Below are 20,141 nucleotides of genomic sequence, written 5' to 3'. Positions count from 1 at the left end.
ACTCGCGGGGTCCCATCCACTTGCGCTAACCCTTCCAAAGGTAAGGCTTCCGCGCGGTGCATCCGGACTCATAACCATGGACCCTCTTTGACTAACCCACATCCTAAACTTTAGAAAACTAGGGCCATGGTTAGGTTGCAAACTCATTGCATCATATTGTGACTATTTGACTACTTGTGCATTATTTGTTTGTGCATAACCTATATGTGTTTACACTAACCGTTTTTTTGACTTGTGAATGAGTCTAAATAAACTAATTAATGACTAAAAGACTTTGCTTAATTAATTAATATAAATTATTAAAGGCTAAATAAATTGATCAAACTTGACTTAGTACGACTTTAGGCTTGTCCCTTTGAAGTAAAAATACTGGAAACAGTCCCAGACTAATGTGCCAGCAATGGCGCACAGGTTTGGACTGTAGCACCACGCGCTAGTGATTAGCGCCATTCGACAATGTTGTCGTCTAGCGCTGGTCCTTAGCGTTTGGCGACAGTCCTGTTGCTCCGGCGACAGTCCATGTTTTTGCTCGAGTCTTCACGACGAGTCTAATTAATCAGTTTAACCAGTTTATTAATGACAATAGTCATGTTTAGTCCTTAATTAAGTCAGTCTAGTCCCATAGTCATGACACGAGTCAAACATGTCACCTACACTCACTAGTCTTAGCACACACTTTGTGTATATGTCATCACGACCATGTCTTAGGTTCATGCATGAGTCGTTATTTCCGTCATTCGAGTTGGGGGCCTATTCTGTTCCTAATTCTCCCATATTTCTCTTTCACCCATATCATTCTTCTTTTCCTTCCATGTTCTCTTCCCATCTATTGCATGTTGAATAGAGCTTGAATCAAAAATTAAAAAAAAAAAAAACTTACCCCTAACCCCCCTTTCCGCAGCACTTGATTGAGGATAGAAGAATGTTTAACCAAGACGACACTTTTTGTTTAAGTATCACTCTTTGATAGTCGTAATAATGGCTAGTAAAGAAGAAGTTTTCTTAAGTAATACCGGGGAAAACTTGTCAAGTCTGGGAGAGGACGTTCATGAACTACGCAATATTGTTGTCATGTTTATAGGTGTAATAAAAGGACTCGCGAACCGGATGATGGTTATCGAACAAGGTTCTCATTGTCAAGACTGAAAGGACAAAAAGGAGGATCACTATTTTTCCTATTCCTCCCGTCAAGGATTTAATGAAAAACTCAATGCTCCTAAGCCGCGGGCAAACGGACCATTGATGAATACACACCAATAGGAATGACTTATAGTGAAGCTTTCAACTACCTCCAGGGCCAAGGTCTCATTCACCCTATTGGTCTAAATCTAGATCCAGTACCTGAGAGACGGTCTTCCAATTGGGACCCAAAATCCTATTGCCAATATCATAGAGGCCATGGTCACACCACCGAAGAATGTTTCGCCCTCAAGGATCGCGTTCAAGACCTCATTGATTCAAATCTCCTTCATGTTCCTCCGGGCAACAAGAAGGCCAAGATTAGTAACAATAACAATAGTGGCTAGAAAGGAAAGAGGAACGACCACCCTTCTTCTTCTGAAAACACCTACTCTAGTAACGATGTTGGTACCTTTGACCTCAATGAAGTCTTAGCCATGGATAATCAAGGACCTAGAAAGCAACTAAGAAAGGAATTCACTCTTATTGGGATTAGCTATGATACTGCTTTCGATCGACTCCATGCCAAGGGACTCATTACTTCTATTGGACCTATTCAAGATCCCCCACCTGAGAAGAGGTTGCCTAGTTGGGATCCAAATGTACATTGCAAGTACCATCAACGTAGGGGTCATACTACTGAGAGCTATTGGAAGCTAAATGAGGTCATCCAATATCTAATTGATAATAACAAGCTTCCCACACCTCTAAATGGCAAGAAGACTGGGTGATGATAAAACAAAAGACACGAGGCGAGCTTGAACGACAAGATTTCGTGACCTTTTTTTTTTCTATTTTCTTTTATTCTTTCTTTCCCCAATAAGTCTAGCATAAGTACCTTTTATTTTCCTTAGATTTTGTTCTGTAGAATTTTTACCCTACACTTTTTAAATAAAATGAGCATTTATTTTCTTTCATATGATCATTGCAAAAAAAAAAAAAAAAAAAAAAAAAAATCCATGTCGAACTAAGCACAAGGTATACTTATGATTAGAGGCACCTCTTGTAGCCATATCATATTAGCTTTCACCCTTCAAATATACAATCCTTTCTTGATAAACCACTTTGAGCCTCGTCTTACGATAGACCTTTCTTTCTTTGACCCACGTCTACCTAACCTTGGGATGGGATGGTGTGCAACTTATGTAATTTTCAAAGAACAAAAGCTTGAGTAATTTCAAAAAATTAAAATAAGCAAAAATAATAAAAGTGTGCAAAAGGGCAAGTGTTCCAATGTCTTTGATATGAATATATCTTTGATAAGAACACGTCTCAGATTGCGTCTCTTATTGAGTGTAAGGTATCGTGCCTGAGAAACATGAATGCCAAGTGAGTGATAGACCGCATGATCGGGATTGCCCACACTTATCACAAAAAAAAATGCAAAAAAAAAAAAAAAAAAAGATAGAGAGTAAAATATAAACAAAAGAGAGTTCAAAAGTGAGGAAATCTCAAGCATACGAAGATAAAGATTTCAAATGCAAGATTGCACACCTTGAGGGCTTACCTAGGGTCTTGAGCCTTTGTCACCTTTCTTCTCTAACCTTTAGCCTAACCACGTTACAACCCTTCAAAGACCTCTTTGAGGTATATACACACTTGTGCGAGGTTCGCCTAGAGCTACGTTCAACCTGATTCCTAACGGATATGTAACCAACCTCACATCGAGGTGCGGCCATAATAAAAAATGCATTCATATTCATATTCATGCATGATCATATCAAGGGATCTCCTATGCTCATCCTTATCCATTTAGAGCTAGACTTGGGGGCTTGATCCCTACATTATTAGCTTACCTAGGCTAAGAGTCACCATTATTTGACTCTTTTCAAAAAAAAATTCCATACACTTAGCCTTTGCAGCCTAGCTTTAGTGTCACTTTCACACACATCACAGATACATAGACAAATAATCCTACCTTTAGGAACCCTTTGTGATGAAATCTTAACATGACGTTGAAGCATGCCTTGTCATATCAAGATCACTCATTATCATAATTCTTATTGCATTACAAAGTATGAAGTACTTAGCCTCCGTGCCTAAGTTACCCAAATACTTTCATCGTCGAGTCAAAAATCGAGATAGCCTAGGGTGAATTAATCCTTGCACTATGAGATACAACGTCAATGCATACATTCGACTAAGCTCATTCAACATGCACCTCCAACACTTCGATTCTTTTTTGTGTCTTTCTTTTTCGGGAGAAAGTCGGTACCCTCCACAAAAAATGACGGAAATTTTTTGCTTTTTTGCATTTTGAGTCAAGCACATGTATACACGAGTCATGCACGTTGAGTCATGTCACCTCGAACTTAGTCTAACACATATGTCAAAACATATTAAATCACATAAGTGTCACACACGTGTCAAAACACATTGAGTCAACCTCAAGTCAGTCAATCACCTTAGGTCAACCCTAAGAAAAACACCAGAAAAGTCTTTAGGCAATCTTTTGATTTTAACATGATACAACCATTCAGCAAAGCTCCTGTTCGTAGCCAACCAAACGATCTCAACAAACATTCAAGTATCATAAAGCTCTTTTGTTCAGAGACGCGTTGACATTCCTTTCAAGCTCTTTTGCTCAGAGACGCGTGGGCATCCTATCAAAGCTCTTTTGTTCAGAGATGCGTGGACATTCCTTTCAAGCTCTTTTGCTCAGAGACGCGTGGGCATCCTATCAAAGCTCTTTTGTTCAGAGACGCGTGGACATTCCTTACAAGCTCTTTTGCTCAGAGACGCGTGGGCATCCTATCAAAGCTCTTTTGTTCAGAGACGCGTGGACATTCCTTTCAAGCTCCATCGTTCAGAGACGCGTGGACATATTATCATGCTCTTTTGTTCAGAGACGCATGGATATATTATCAAGCTCTTTTGTTCAGAGACGCGTGGACATATTAAAGCTCTTTTGTTCAGAGACGCGTGGACATTCCTATCAAGCTCTTTTTTTCAGAGACACGTGGACATATCGAAGCTCTTTTGCTCAGAGACGCGTGGGCATCATATCGAAGCTCCATTATTTAGAGACAGGTGAACATTCCTTAAAAAGAAGCTCTTTTGTTCAGAGACGAGTGAACATCAAAATCAGTGAAGCGCGACCACAACATCAACATCGATAAAACTGAAGATGGCTACAAGCAGTCACCTTCGACGACGTTCCCTAGGATGTGGAGAGTTGTCATAAACAATAGAAGATGGCTACAAGCGGAGTTATCTTTGATGGTGTTCCCTAGGATGTGGAAGACTATCACAGCGAAAATTGAAGGTAGCTACAAGCGGAGCAGTCTTCAGGCGATATCCCCTAGCTTGAGGAAGATCGTCAAACAAAAAATTGGTTACTCCAGAGACGTGTGCTCGACGGTGCAAGATACGCGTTTCTTAACTCTTTTATCTGTTTAACTAACGCTAGTTTGCAGGTATCGGCGTTACAAGAATGATTTAGGATCGCGGAACGTTCTGAATCATTCTCCGTCCCTATCGCTACTTTGACTTTTGTTTTCGAAACTTGCGTTTCTCCAAACTCAGTCAAAGTGGGGGCTTCTGTAGACACCCAAATGTGTCTCCCCAAAACCAAACCCGGTGATGAATACCTTTCATGTCATTAGATTATCGAACGAGGTGAAAGTGTGAAAAGTCTAGTGATGTGGATGCTTTTATAAGAATACTTCTTTCTGTTTTTGAAAACATTCTTTTCTTACTCTATTTATGGAAATAGCCAGTCCAATTTAGTTTGGTCCATGATGAGGGTCCAATAATAGTGTAGTTGGGTTGGTCTTGAAAAGAGCTTTCTAACGATATATTATAAGCCCAATTCCGATGAATAAAGAGGAAGTTATGGCCTAAATACTAAATTTGGCTCGAAATGAATTTTATATGCGGCCCAATGACCTAAAGGAGGGCCTATTCATTATTATTCCTAAAGTTGTTAGGATTATTTTATTCTTCTAGAATATTTAGAAGGTTCTTTTAAATTCTAATAGTATTAGGATTGATAATTATATTTTAAATAGTTTTATTTGGAATAAAATAAGTGTTTTTATTATAAATCTGATTTTAATTTGATAAACACGGAATTTTCTGCTTAATCATATTAAGAAAAGGATTCCGTAAAAAGCGAGTTTTATCTTTTAATTAGCGCCAAACGACAGAGTCTGTCGCCTGGCACTAACATCTGTCGCCTGGCGACAGATGCTAGTTTTATTTCGTATAGAACTTGAAATATTTTCTATCGTTTCTGGACTATTTTTCTATAAATAGGGGTCGTATCTCCCTGTTTTCAATGACCAACAATCATCTAATTCTATCCTTACTCTCTCTCTAAAGCTAGAAGCTTATTCTCTCTCTATTCTTTATCTAAACCTTCCCTCTCACAAAATTCCACATTCATTAGTTCTAGACACACCTAGCCAAGTTCGAAGCTTCATCCTAGACGTAAAAGGTTGATAATTTCTGAGGGTTTGGTCCCAAATCTCTATTTCAATTATTTAATTTAATTGTTTGTTTATTATTTTCCTTGAAGTTACTAACGCGTGTATCACTACAAAAAAAAATGAGAATAGGCAACGGACAAAATTGTAACAAAATAACAAACGTTGCCTTTTGTAGTAAAAGGCAACATTACTTGTTTGTTACCTTGATCTTGAACAATTTGTACTATATGACAATACAGCGGTTTAAAAAGTGTTGCTTTAGATTATATAAGACAACAATATGTAAAATGTAGCCATTTATTTTACATAAGACATACCTACATACCCTTGTTTTCCTAACCCATTATTACTTCATTATTACTTAGTATTATACTACTAAGAAAATTCATTTTTTTTAATAAGCTACAAACTACCTACATTTTGTTGCAAATTGAAAGATGTATCCTCTGATCGACACATCAGAAGAATACTTAACAAATTAAAGAAGTCAACCGAGAGTATAGGTTTATATATGATTAACTTATGTTTTAGCCAATAATCGAGATAAGAAGGTAAGGTTATATGTATTGTGATGAATATAGTGTTGTAATGTATTTAGAATATCTGCCTTGGGAAGAACCTTATTTACAAGTTATAAATTCGTACCCTAAACCATTTTGTTTACCTTGTTTAATGTTTTAACAAAGAAACTAGCAGAGTGATTAACTTATTTATAGAAGAAGAAGGAGAGATGTGTGAAACAATATAAGTGAATCCAATTCTAAAATTGTGTTCGACATGAATTTTCTTTGTTTATATGTATGCCAAAAATCGCCTTAATTGAATTAAGGCAGAGAAGTCTAAAATACATATTGGTTTATTTTCGACATGAATTTGCTATGTTTGGATATTTGACACGGGAAAAATGTAGGTCGTCCTCTACCCTTTCCTAGAGTCAAAGAAAATTTATAAACACTCGACTAACCTAATACGAGTATAGGGTAAGTCAAGGGTGGAACCCAAGGGAATGAATAGGTGTAAGCTATAGCCTAGGTCAAGCTACTTCGAAGTTTGTAGAAGATGCGGTTGGTAACTAAGGTATCAAGAAGTCTAGATGAATCGAGAAATTCAATATACTAAACACTAGGGATATGGGTTCCACATGCAAGGTCAATGATTATGCTAATTGAAAAATCACTCAATCAATTTAAACATTGCAAAGGACAAACAATAATTGCAATCAAAGGAATTCAAGGGTTATCTCCTATAAGCCAAGCTAGGGATCACTATGAATGGATAGCTAGGAAAATCACAATCAAATTCAATCAATTAAAGCAATTCTCAAATCAAGGGTTCATGTCATTGAAATTTGCAATGCAATCTAGATTAATCTTATAGGTTGATCACTCCTAGTCCAATCAATCACTTGCACAACTATGTCAACCAATTTAATTGCACCATTCAAATCAATCTAGCATCATCAACTAGCAAAAATCATCAATCAAGCATGCTTCCCCTTCTCCCTAGCAACTAATCTACTCACTTAAACATGGTGGAATTAAGAAACAAAACAAATTCAATCAAATTCATATTCATTTAAAGCTAAATCAAAAGAAAATCAATCAATCAACAATTTCTAAAGCAAGGAATATAATCTTAATCTTCTCTCTCTACTTTCTCTCTCCACTATTTCTGGAAAACTTCTCTCTCTAGTACAAAGTTCAGTCGCCCCCCCAAAAAGAAAGTCAAAAGCTATAAATAAGAAAAATCAAGCGAAGAAGGCTGCACAGGTCGTGCGCACGCACAGCCCAGCCGCGCGCACGCACAGCTGGGTCTACGCGCACGCACCCCTGTGCCGCGCGCGCGCACCCCTGTGCGATGCATGGGCTTTGGCTCCTTTGCTTGCTTGATCAAACTCCGCGCTCCCGAGCATCCCCAACATCAGTGCACTCGAGATGATGCCCGCGAACATGGCAGTCCTAAAATGAGCAAATTGACTTGATTTTTCACCTACAAAACACAAATAAAACAAAGAGAGGAAGCGTAGCAAGGTAAAACTAAAACTAAAATTATGAATTATCAACTAAAAATATGAAAAACTCGTAAAAACCAATCGAGAACTAAAGTGAATTATAAAAAATGGAAAATCAAGTAAAACTAAAAGAATTATATGAAAATGATGAAAGAAAATAAAGAAAATGAACCTAAATCTTATTTTTTTGAGCGCCAAAAACGACGCTCATCAAATTCCCCCAAGCTAAACTTTTGCTCGTCCTCGAGCAAAACAAAATTAAACCCAAGGGAAAATGATGATACTACTCAAGCAAAGAAAGAAACAAGAAAATTAGGGAAGATGAGAATATACATTAACTCACTTTCGTAGGAATCACGGTCAATTTTAGCAACTGAAGATAAGCCATTTAAACCCCTAGATCGCTCTAGAGGACGAGTGATGCTCTCGTAAAGGTTTCCAAAGAGGTTAATCTATAACTCTTTTTATTAAAAAGGAGGCAAAGTAAAAAGAAAAGAAAAGAAAAAGGTTAAAAACCTTAAAAAGAAATTCTTATACAATGGCTTTTTGCACATGATCAAGGCACAAAGGATATCAAGCTTTCTAAAACAACAATGGTAAGCACGTTCTAAGATATCGAGGGTTGATTGAAACATAGGGTATGCTAAGCGTAGAGAACTAATGAGGCGCAATCCACTTTCATCCCAACCAATCTAACCGCGTTCTACCTAATGGCCTCAAATCTTCCCTTAGTAAGCGTCTCTATGGTTCCACGAAGGAACCAAAAAAGATTAGAATTTGAGGGTTCTCGACATCTCGACCTTGCATCCTTTTTCTTTAGGCTTTAACTCATAATGCCTTCCCTCGGTGCATGACTCAACCACTAGGTCGAAAGGACTTTCCCAAAGGTTGTAACGTAAGGGCAAAAGGTTAGGGGTAGACTTAAAATTTAGAATTTGGTGGTACACCTAGATTATGAAGCAAAGGTTGGCCACACCTCAACACCAAAACCAAGAAGTCACCAAACAAAAAAAACTAATACCCCCAAGCTTATTCAAAGCTATATCCACAAGCATATATAAAAAAAGCGTAAACGCTTCTCCCCCAAGCTAAAAGGAAGCATTGTCCTTAATGCGAGAAAAGGGAAAAGAATCACATCAAACTATGTTTTTTTGAATTTTTCTTTTTCTTATTTTATGGAATTTGTATTATATCAAAGCAATTGTCCTCGCCTCTTGTAACGTTGGACGGCTTTTTCGATATTGCATTTATTATGTCCTTGCCTTGTTTAAACTATGGACGGCTTTTTCGATTATATTCATTTGCCATTATACACAATATGTACAAAAGACGAGTTCGCATACAAATAAAACCAATTCCCACCTTTATAGATCACAAACTCCAAAGGTATGACCATTTGCTTCACAAAAACCAAAAATGGAACGAAAAGAAACAAAAGGTTTAAAGTTCTAAAGATGTGGCTTGAAAAGAAGGGGAATGGCTCAAATGGTTAGCAAGATGGCAAATGTAAACCCAATGAACTAAAAAGAAAGGAGAAAATCCTAGAAATGAAAAATTACCACCCCGAAAAATGGCCTTAGTCCTTCCTAGTTGGTTCAGTCTCGTGTTTGAGAATTATGAGTCAAGATTCAAGATTAGGGATGCAAAGGTGGAGGATCCACGCCGCACAATCAGGAGTGATGAAGGCTTGAAAAGAGAAACCTCACACGATTGTAGTAAAAACTTGCTAAAGGTGTGAAATCCACCAAAGGAAGCAACTCCGTCTTACCACAAACCAAAAGAATCCAGCTTCAAGGCCCCAAAAGGTCTAAACCGCTACCTTAGCATACTCTATCCTTGAATCAACCAAAGATACTCTCAAACCGTGCAAACCATTGTATTTAGGAAGAAAAAATAGCCAATGTGCAAGATCAAGTGGTATTAAAGCCAAAGTGAAAGCAAAGACATTTATTCATATTCACAAAAGCAAGGTTAATTTGGTTTCTTTTTTATTTTTATTTTTTTTATATGTATATGGTTTATTTTTTTTTTTTGTAACAGAAAAGAGATAAAAATAAGACAAAAGAATAAGAAAAGGAAAAAAAGCAAAACAAGAAGAAAAATGAAAACAAAAGAGAAAGAAAAAGAAAAAGAAGAAAAGGAAAATGAAATGAAAAACAGAAAGATATAGGAGTAGTAGAAAGCAAAAAGGAAATAATGCTAACACACATAAATCCCAATCAACAAACAAGTGAACATTCGGCCACAACGCCAATGTTCCCAAACACACTAGGGTGTTAGAAAGCAAACAACCTCAAAACATTCAACTTCTCCTAGAACTAAACCTAGACTAAACAACCAAGGGAAGAAAAAGAAAAGAAATAGAAAGATCTCACCGGGCGCCAAAGCATTTGCACATTAAAAAGGTGAAAAAGGCACCTTGATGAATCGTTGAAATCCAAAGCATAAGAAATAGAGCAAGGTGAGGAATAACAAAAAACTATATACAAAGAAAATTGTTAGTAACTTCAATACAAAAGAAAAGAAGAAAATAGAAAATAAAATGTAGGAAAATAAAGAAAAAGCCAGTAATAACAGCAGCAAGGGTCAGAATCAACAAACGAAAATAGTATCAGGAGATCAGAAATCAGACAGTCATCATCGGGAATCATCATAAGAAAGACATAGAGAAACTCAGCGAACAACAATCAGCGAAACAAACAACAAACTAATAACCGGGCAGAGAAATCAGCAGAAATACAACAGCATCATCATAAAATCGAACAACACAGAGATCAATATCAGAAGCATAGGAGACCAGGAATGAACTACAAAAGCAGGGGGGAAATATGGGAAAGCACATAAACAAATGCAGAAAGCACCCCCAAGCTTAGACTAGACTACCCCCCTAACTCTAAACCTAAAGACATATAGGAAATCGAGAATCATCATATAAAGCACATAAGAAGGGGGGTAGCCATGGTAGAATCACTCTGCACTATGGTAAGGGGTAGAATGAGAACTCCCCTCACTGGTCTCCATCACATGACTAGAGCTAGCCATCTCACTCACGTCCATGGGTGCCTTACCCCTTAACCTACCATTCCTCCTAGCTCTATCATCCTCAAAATATTGAGACCAATCATCTAAGACCGGCTCACCCGACCTACCCTACCGCCCAAAAGTCTCAGGGTCCGGAAAGGGCGAAGTATTAGCCGGATCATACGTGTAATCACAACCACCGGGGTGGTGCCCATGATAGAACTAGGGTGAACATGAGGGCCCTCCCAATAAGGGTAGCAAGGTCGAGGACCAATGTTAGGATCAAAAGGTTCCCACTGAGGAATAGGTCCTTGTTGGACCGGGAGATAAGGGTAGTTCACATATGGCTCGATTTCCCTTCTCCGAACATGCATATCGTACAATTGATTTGTATGATAGTCATAACCAAGATTAGAGGGTTGCATAGAAGGCATGGAATATAACACATTAGCGATAGAATCAAGCCTAGCATGAATGGTTGACAAATCAAAAGTAGAAGGAGTGGAAGAGGGGGAAGGAATAGGTGTACCTTCTGGTTCAACTGAGGGAATGGTTGGCACATTCGATGAGAGAGCATTGGTCGATCGGCCTCTTGTTTGATTCGTCCTACGTCGAATAGAAGGAGGAATATCTTGCATTGGAGGCCTCCAAGAGAAGGAGTCTTTCACTCTTGGCCGGGTGGTTACCTCTTTGCATGGGATTAAAAACCATTCTTTAACCCGAGAAACTTTCCAAATAAAGACATCATCCTTCTTCGTACGATCAAGGAATTTTTGGTTCACAAGGGCGGAAATGTTGAGGAAATGAGAAGAAGATTTTTCTCGAGGGTCAATAATTGGGGGAAGCTCATTTAACAAAGTCTGATAGTCTTCATTGATGCATAGAGCTAGGATAGAAATCATCCCTCCCAATTGGATGCTCCCCGATAGGCTAACTCCATCCCAAATATCCAATAGTCGATTGATGAAGTGCTCTGTGAAATCCACCAACTCGATCTCAAAGTCATTTTGGTCGGCTATCCATAGCCAACAAAGCTCCTCTCGAGAGATAGCTCCTAAAGAATCTTTGGAGCAAAGAGCATAAGTGAGGAGATGGTTAAAATACCGCATAGCCGGATGAATCATGGAGGCGGTCTTGGAATTTTGAGGCTCATACTTCCTTTCCCCCGAGATACTTCTCCACCAACGTTGCTCATTGTATCCATGATCCTCTACAATTCTATCATGTGCCGGGTAGATACATTGTTCCGCATCCGCGGCCCAAGGAAACTTGAAGTAAGAACATAGTTGAGAATTCGTCAATGAGTGATCATGATTGAAAATTTGGAATGTCAAGGTCCTTGAAGAACCGTCACTCGATTCTCGGACTACCTCAAGAGAAGAAAGGAGTTCATAAGTCACCCTAGCATAAGTAGGGGCGCTCAAATCCAAGAATTCCAAAAGATAAAGGCCCTTTGCAAGAAGCCGAACATCCTCATCTATGCCAAGAAACTTGGTTGTTGCTTGATCGTAAAATCTTGTTGGTCTAAGCTTTCTCTTGGATAGACATTTGAAACGATCCCAATGTGATTCCTTAGAAAACTCAATGCTACATGTCTCTTCTACCTCGGGTGGAGGTGGAACAACATGCCTTGGCTTGCAAGAACTTGCTCTTGCCCGCTTCTTGTGACGGATTGGAGCCATCTACAAGAAGAAGCATAACTCATGAGCAAACTTATATGTCATATTGCAATAAGAACATAAGTAATTGCTCAAGAATCAAGCACAAAAGCAATTATCTCAAAGTAGAAACAAGTAAAAGACCAAGTCATGATATAGCTACATATGAACAAAATGCCATTAATATAGAATCATGAATTTGAAACAAGTAAGCATGGATTAAAGGCAAAAATGAACATAAGAGACCAAATCATGAGTCAAATTGAGAAAAATAACCTCAAGCATTGAATTATCAAAGTAATAAACCATTATAAAGAATACCCATGAGAGAAAAAATGACCAACAATGGTGAATCAAGGAATCAAGCAAATTATACAAATTAATCATGAAAAAGCTTCAATTTAACACTCAATGATATCATTCAACACAAATTACAAGTTAAAGGAACCAACAATGGAGTTCTACCATGAAAGCAAAAAACAAGGTTTCAAGCTTGAACAATGAGGAAGAAGATGACTAGAAAATAAGAAATTATACCTCAATGTAGCCTTGAATTACTTGCAAATTGCCCAAAATGAAGATTTAAGAACAAATAGAACACCCAAAGATAAGTTCCAAACCTCACACAAATTCTCAAAATTTCGAAAATAACCCAAAATTTTCGAATTTATGGTTCGAAAATCTGGATTTTTTTTTTTTGTTAAAAATCGAAAATGTGATGAATTTGATGTAATTTGGTGTTAAAATGAAAATAAAAGAGGTGAAATTGAGGTGTATTTTCTAGAAAGGATGATAGGGTTTGATGAGAGGATAGAGAAACAAGAAATCGGGGAGAGAGAAAGGGGAAATAAGGTGGAAACGTTGGGGTTATAAAGGGGGGCGCGAGCCAGGCTGCTGCGCCTGGTGCGTGCGCGCAGGAGCCTGGTGCGTGTGCACCAGCGCAGTGGGTTTTGGCTTGCGTTGGCTGGCGACAGAGGCAGAAATCCCTGCTCTCCTGGTGCGTGCACGCAGGCAGGGGTGCGTGCGCACCAGGGGGGTTGTTTATGCTTGGAAATTCGGCCAATCCCTGACCCCAATGGTGCGCGCGCGCAGGGTTATGGTGCGTGCACACCAGGTGGGTACAGGGATGGTTTGAAAACTTGTAATTTTTGCCAAAAGAAATGAAAAATTTCTGACCCCTTTGGTGCGCGCGCGCAGCCTTTGGTGCGCGTGCACCAAGCAATAATATGTCGGCCATGAAAATACTCTCGTGTTTGCATAAGGGGATATTTGAAAGCTTAAAAAGTGCAAACATGAGGGCGTAAAACCCCAACAATATTCCACCTAAACCTAACCAAACCTCGAGAAAGCTTGAAATAACACCAAAATTGTTGGAAATTGTCTCCGAATCAATCTCATGGTACGTAAAATCAAGGAAGCACTTAAAAAGAAAGAGAAATAAGAAAAATCTCAAACATAAAAGAAGTGAAGAAAAATGTAAAATCAAAAGAAAAAGGTTAGAAAACCGGGTTGCCTCCCGGGTAGCGCTTGTTTAACGTCATAGCTCGACGTCCTCCACCAACTAAGGTGGTTGCCGGAAAAGCAATGAGTGAACAAGGCCAACAAAAGCACCGTCGAAATACTTCTTGAGACGATGGCCATTGACCTTAAATGGAGAAGAAGAATCCATCATTGAGACCTCTACAACACCACTTGGAAAAACATTCTTGACCAAATAGGGACCGCTCCATCTTGACATGAGCTTTCCGGGAAACAACTTCATTTTTGAATTGTAGAGAAGAACCTTATCGCCAACACAAAAATCTTTCTTCTCAATAAGCTTGTCATGGATTTCCTTGGAACGAGCTTTATACACACTAGCACAATCATAAGCATCAAACCGAAGCTCCTCTAACTCATGAAGATCTAACCACCTTTTCTCCCCCGCACTTGCCAAGTCAAAGTTTATCTTCTTGATTGCCCGCAAAGCACGGTGTTCGATTTCAACCGGGAGATGGCATGACTTGCCGTAGACTAGGCGGTATGGAGTGGTACCTATGGGGGTCTTAAAAGCCGTTCGATAGGCCGAAAGAGCATCATCCAACTTATCCGACCAATCCTTTCGATTTCTCGCAACCGTCTTTTCAAGGATAAGTTTGATTTGACGATTAGACACTTCCACTTGACCGCTCGATTGAGGATGATATGGGAGGCCGAATCTTTGATGGAATTCATGCTTTCTTAACATCTTTTGAAATGCATGGTGAATAAAATGAGAACCATTGTCGCTTATCACCGCCTTGGGAACCCCAAATCATGGAAATATTATCTTTTTAAACAACTTCATAACCACCTTGTGATCATTAGTTGGGGAGGCAATGGCCTCAACCCACTTAGACACGTAATCAACCGCCACAAGAATATATTGATTTCCGAAAGGTGAGGGGAAAGGTCCCATAAAATCAATAACCCACACATCAAACACTTCCAACTCAAGTATGGGTTGTTGAGGCATTTCATTTCTCTTGGAGATGTTCCCAACTCTTTGACATCGGTCACATGTCTTGACAAAGCCCCATGAATCCTTAAAGAGATGTGGCCACCATAATCCGCATTGAAGGACCTTAGTGGCGGTCCTAGAGGCGCCCATATGGCCCCCGCTTGGATCCGAATGGCACATTTTCAAGACACTAGGCACTTCTTCGTTTGGCACACAACGTCTAAGTAAACCATCAACCCCACGCTTGTATAAGATGGGATCATCCCACACATAATGCCGTGCCTCTCTATTGAGCTTCTTTCTTTGATTCTTAGAAAAAGAAGGAGGAAACTCCCCACATGCGAGAAAGTTCACTAAATCGGCAAACCATGGGAGTTCCCTCGCCTCAATAGCATACAAGAAATCATCAAGCATTCTATTCTCAATTGGAGAACCATCATCTTGAATTTGAAAATCTTCCAAACGAGAAAGATGGTCCGCCACAACATTTTCCGCTCCTCTTTTATCCCTAATCTCAATGTCAAAGGTTTGGAGCTCAAGAACCCACCGAATCAACCTTGGCTTGGACTCTTTCTTAGCAAGAAGATACTTGAGAGCCGCATGATCGGTAAAGACAATGGTTTTGGAACCCAATAGATAACAACAGAACTTCTCAAAAGCATGAACTATGGCCAAAAATTCCTTCTCCGTTGTAGTGTAATTCCGTTGAGCTCCATTTAGAGTCTTGGACATATAATAGATCACATGAAGTTTCTTGTCCACTCTTTGACCCAAAACACCTCCTATTGCCGAATCGCTTGCACCACACATCAACTCAAATGGTAAATCCCATCTTAGAGCTTGTACAATAGGAGTAGAGATTAGAGCTTTCTTCAACTTATTGAATGCCTCCAAACACTTATCATCAAACACAAAGTCGGCATCTTTTTGAAGAAGATCATTAAGAGGCTTTGCAATGAGCGAGAAATCCTTGATGAATCTTCTATAAAACCCAGCATGCCCTAAGAAAGATCTCACTCCCTTTACGTTCACCGGAGGTGGAAGCTTTTCAATGACTTCAATTTTAGCTTTATCCACTTCTATCCCCTTATGAGAGATCTTGTGGCCAAGGACTATTCCTTCCTCCACCATGAAGTGACATTTTTCCCAATTCAAGACCAAGTTCACCTTTTCACATCTTGCAAGACACTTTTCAAGGTTTTCAAGGCATGCCTCAAATGAAACACCTCCTATGGAGAAGTCGTCCATAAAAACCTCCATCTCCTCTTCCAACATATCTTCAAATATACTCATCATGCATCTTTGAAATGCCGCGGGAGCATTGCAAAGGCCGAATGGCATTCTCCTATAAGCAAATGTACCATATGGACAAGTGAAGGTTGTTTTCTCTTGGTCATCTGGGTGGATAGGGATTTGGAAAAATCCCGAATAACCATCAAGAAAACAATAGAACTTGTGCCTTGTTAGTCTTTCAAGAATTTGATCAATAAAAGGAAGGGGGAAATGATCTTTCTTTGTTGATGTGTTTAGACGTCTATAGTCTATACACATCCTCCATCTCGTGACCGTCCTCGTCGGAATGAGCTCACCTTTCTCATTCTCAACGACGGTCATACCTCCCTTCTTTGGGACAACGTGAACGGGAGAAACCCACCTAGAACTAGAAATGGGGAATATGATTCCCGCATCCAAAAGTTTGGTGATCTCCTTTTTCACTACCTCTCCCATTTGGGGGGTGTAGCTTTCGTTGCCTCTCAATAGAAGGTAAAGTACCATCCTCAAGAGTTATGTGATGTGTACATAAAGCGGGGTTTATACCTTTGAGGTCATCAATGGTATAACCCAAAGCACTTCGGTGCTTTTTCAAAACACCACACAACTTTTGAGCTTGATGCTCACTCAAAGAAGAGCGCAGCTAACAATCACGGGAAAAGTGGAGTTGGGTCCCAAAAACTCATACCTAAGGTGTGATGGAAGAGGTTTGAGCTCAACCATTGGAGCGCCTTTACCTTCCTTTGATGTTGCCACTTGCAACGATTCTTGGCTAGAAATGCTCAAACACATTTGTTCTTCATCATCCTCAAAGCTTCCATTGAGCAAATCTTCATACAAACCCATCTCCTTGTTTGGGGTACCTATCTTCTCCTTATTTAACAAAACATTCTCAAGAGCATCGTTAAAAGTGAGTAATTGCTCATGCATGGAAGACACAACATGATCGAGAGAATCAATTAACATACAATTTTCTAGAGAAGAACTTGGATATTTCATGCTATCATTCAAATCAAATTCTATCACTTCATCCCCTACTTTGAGTGAAATTTTAGCACTTTTTACATCTATCAAAGCACCCGAAGTAGCAAGGAATGGTCTCCCTAGAATGATGGGGATATTAGCATCTTCATCCATCTCAAGCACAACAAAATCCACCGGAATAACAAATTTCCCGACCCTTAAAGGAACATCCTCTACCTTACCCTTAGGGAACTTAATTGACCTATCGGCCAATTGCAAAGTGATGTTAGTAGGTAAGAGTTCTCCTAGCTCAAGTCTTTGGTATACCGAGTATGGCATAAGGCTAACACTAGCTCCTAGGTCACACAAGGCATTCTCAATTTGCATTTTATAAATGGCACAAGGGATAGAAAAGTTTCCGGGATCTTTTAGCTTAGATGGCATCTTGTTCATTATGATAGCACTACAATTCTCGGTCAAGTTCACCGTCTCTACACCATCACATGTTCTCCTACCACTCAAAATGTCCTTGAGGAATTTTGCGTAGTTGGGCATTTGGGTGACAACTTCGGTAAATGGTTAAGAGAGGTGAAGTTGCTTAAGCATGTCTATAAATCTTCCAAATTGTTCATCTAACTTGTGTATCATGAAGATAAGGAAGCTTAGGTTTCACAATCTCTTTCTCCACTCTCACCTCACTAGGTTTCTCAATGTCAACCTCACTCAAAGATGCACCATTTCTCTCATCTTCAACCAACGCCCCTTTTGTGCCCTCTTTAGTCTCACTCATCCTAGGCAAACTTTCCTCAAGGACCTTACCACTCCTTGTGACAATAGCATTGACCGGTCTCTTAGGATCTAGGCCTTGGGAAGGTAAAGAAGAAGGACTAGCATGGTCTTTCAAAGCATTAGCAAGTTGAGAAATTTGGTTTTCAAGCATATTATTATGAGCCATCATTTCATTAAATTTCTTATCACTTACGGTCATGTAACTTTTTAACAACTTTTTTTGATTTTCAATGATTTCTTCCAAATTTGTTCTATGCGAAGAAGAAGAGGAATGAACATAGGAATTATCATTTTGGGCTTTTGGAGCAAATCCGGGTGGAGGGGCTCTTTGAGCATTTTTTTGAAAATTGCCTCTCCCTTGATTGTTCCAATTACCCCTACTTTGATTTTAACCATAACCTTGATTATGGTTACCACTACCTTGATTATGATTCCCATAACCTTGGTTTTGATTACCATAATTTTTGTTTTGATTTTGGCTACTATAACCTTGATTGTTATAGTTACCTCGAGAACCTTGGTTCCTATAACCACCACCTTGGTTATAGTTGTCAAAATTGCTATGATTGTTGTAATTCCTATTCCATTGACCTCTTTGATTCTCAAACCTAGAATCATGATTATTTGACACATAGTTCACATGCTCATTCACATTTCCATCTTGATCATCACAAACATCCATACATGCATGAGGGCAACTAGAAACATCATGCTCATACGACCCACAATCATCACAAAACAAGCATCCACTAGGCATGTTACTAGAAGAAGGAAGGGGTTGAGAATTAGAAGACGTACCTCTCCCCTTAGTTTGGGAGGGAAGACTTGAGACTTGGTAGGTAGCACTTTCCAACTTTGCCTTGATAGCGGATATCTCCTTCCCCAAGTTTGTCATTTGAGAGGATAGATTGTTGATTGCATTTAGATGATCAACCGAGTACACCGAAGAGCTACTCTTGCTAGTTGATTCTCTTTCTCCATCTTGCCAATCTCTATAATACCTCACTACGTCCTCAATTATGTCCACCACTTCCTCTTCCGTTTTGTTCATGATAAGACCTCCGGCTCCTCCATCTAAACATGATTTTCCTTGAGGGTTAAGACCTCCATAGAAAATTTGAATGATTTGATAGGTTGGAATTCCGTGATGAGGAAATTCTCTTTGATACTCCTTGTATCTCTCCCATGCTTCATAGAGGCTCTCATTTGGCTTTTGCTTGAAACCTTGAATCAAAGCTCTAGCTTCCGCCGTTTTCTTTTGAGGATAGAAATGGGATAGAAATTCCTTGGTGACCTCGTCCCATGTCCTTAGAGAATTCGGCTTTACCTCCTTATCTAGCCATTCCAAAGCACGGCCTATGAGAGAAAAGGGAAAGAGCTTGAGGCGGATGAATTCTTGGGAAATTCCGTTCACCTTGATAGTATTGCAATACTTCTCGAACTCCTTGAGATGGTTTAGTGGGCTTTCATGCTTGGCCCCACTAAATTGTCGCCTCTCTATCAAAGTAATCATTGCCAGTCTTATTTCAAAATCATTTGCCGGTGTTGTAGGCGGAGCAATCCCACTCTCAAATCTATATGCACCGGGAATCCCCAATTCTTTCAATGCCACTCTCGGATTTTCTCCCATTCTTTCTTGTTCTTCTTGTTGTGGCTCTTCTTCACTTGAAATGCTAGGGCTCAAAGATCGTCTAGCACTCCTCAACCTTGCAATAGTTCTCTCAATTTCCGGATCAAATGGCACTAGTGAATGATCACGTGCTCTATGCATAAAATCTCAAAAGAAATGGTTAGTAGCACGGCTACAAATGTAGCCTTAAAGAAAATCTTTTTGTATTTTTCAATTAATGGTGAAATAGACTCAACAACTATAACAAAGCACCAATATCAGTCCCCGGCAACGGCGCCATTTTTGACACGGGAAAAATGTAGGTCGTCCTCTACCCTTTCCTAGAGTCAAAGAAAATTTATAAACACTCGACCAACCTAATACGAGTATAGGGTAAGTCAAGGGTCGAACCCAAGGGAATGAATAGGTGTAAGCTATAGCGTAGGTCAAGCTACTTCGAAGTTTGCGGAAGATGCGGTTGGTAACTAAGGTATTAAGAAGTCTAGATGAATCGAGAAATTCAATATACTAAACACTAGGGATATGGGTTCCACATGTAAGGTCAATGATTATGCTAATTGAAAAATTACTCAATCAATTCAAACATTGCAAAGGACAAACAATAGTTGCAATCAAAGGAATTCAAGGGTTATCTCCTATAAGCCAAGCTAGGGATCACTAGGAATGGCTAGCTAGGAAAATCACAATCAAATTCAATCAATTAAAGCAA

At 39.2% G+C, this 20,141-nt stretch overlaps 1 non-coding gene across 1 annotated transcript; it reads left to right on the top strand.

Moving 5' to 3' along the window:
• Positions 1–18,941: 18,941 nt before the first annotated feature.
• LOC145573349 (small nucleolar RNA R71) lies at positions 18,942–19,047 on the top strand. The gene has a single exon (XR_014097396.1). It is a non-coding gene; the product is annotated as a small nucleolar RNA R71 (small nucleolar RNA).
• The last annotated feature ends 1,094 nt before the right edge of the window (positions 19,048–20,141 follow it).

Source organism: Chenopodium album, chromosome 12 (assembly GCF_948465745.1).
Source record: "Chenopodium album chromosome 12, dcCheAlbu1.1, whole genome shotgun sequence".
NCBI lineage: Eukaryota > Viridiplantae > Streptophyta > Magnoliopsida > Caryophyllales > Amaranthaceae > Chenopodium > Chenopodium album.
The sequence above is the reverse complement of the archived record's forward strand: the minus strand, read 5'-3'. Positions and strand labels throughout refer to the sequence as shown.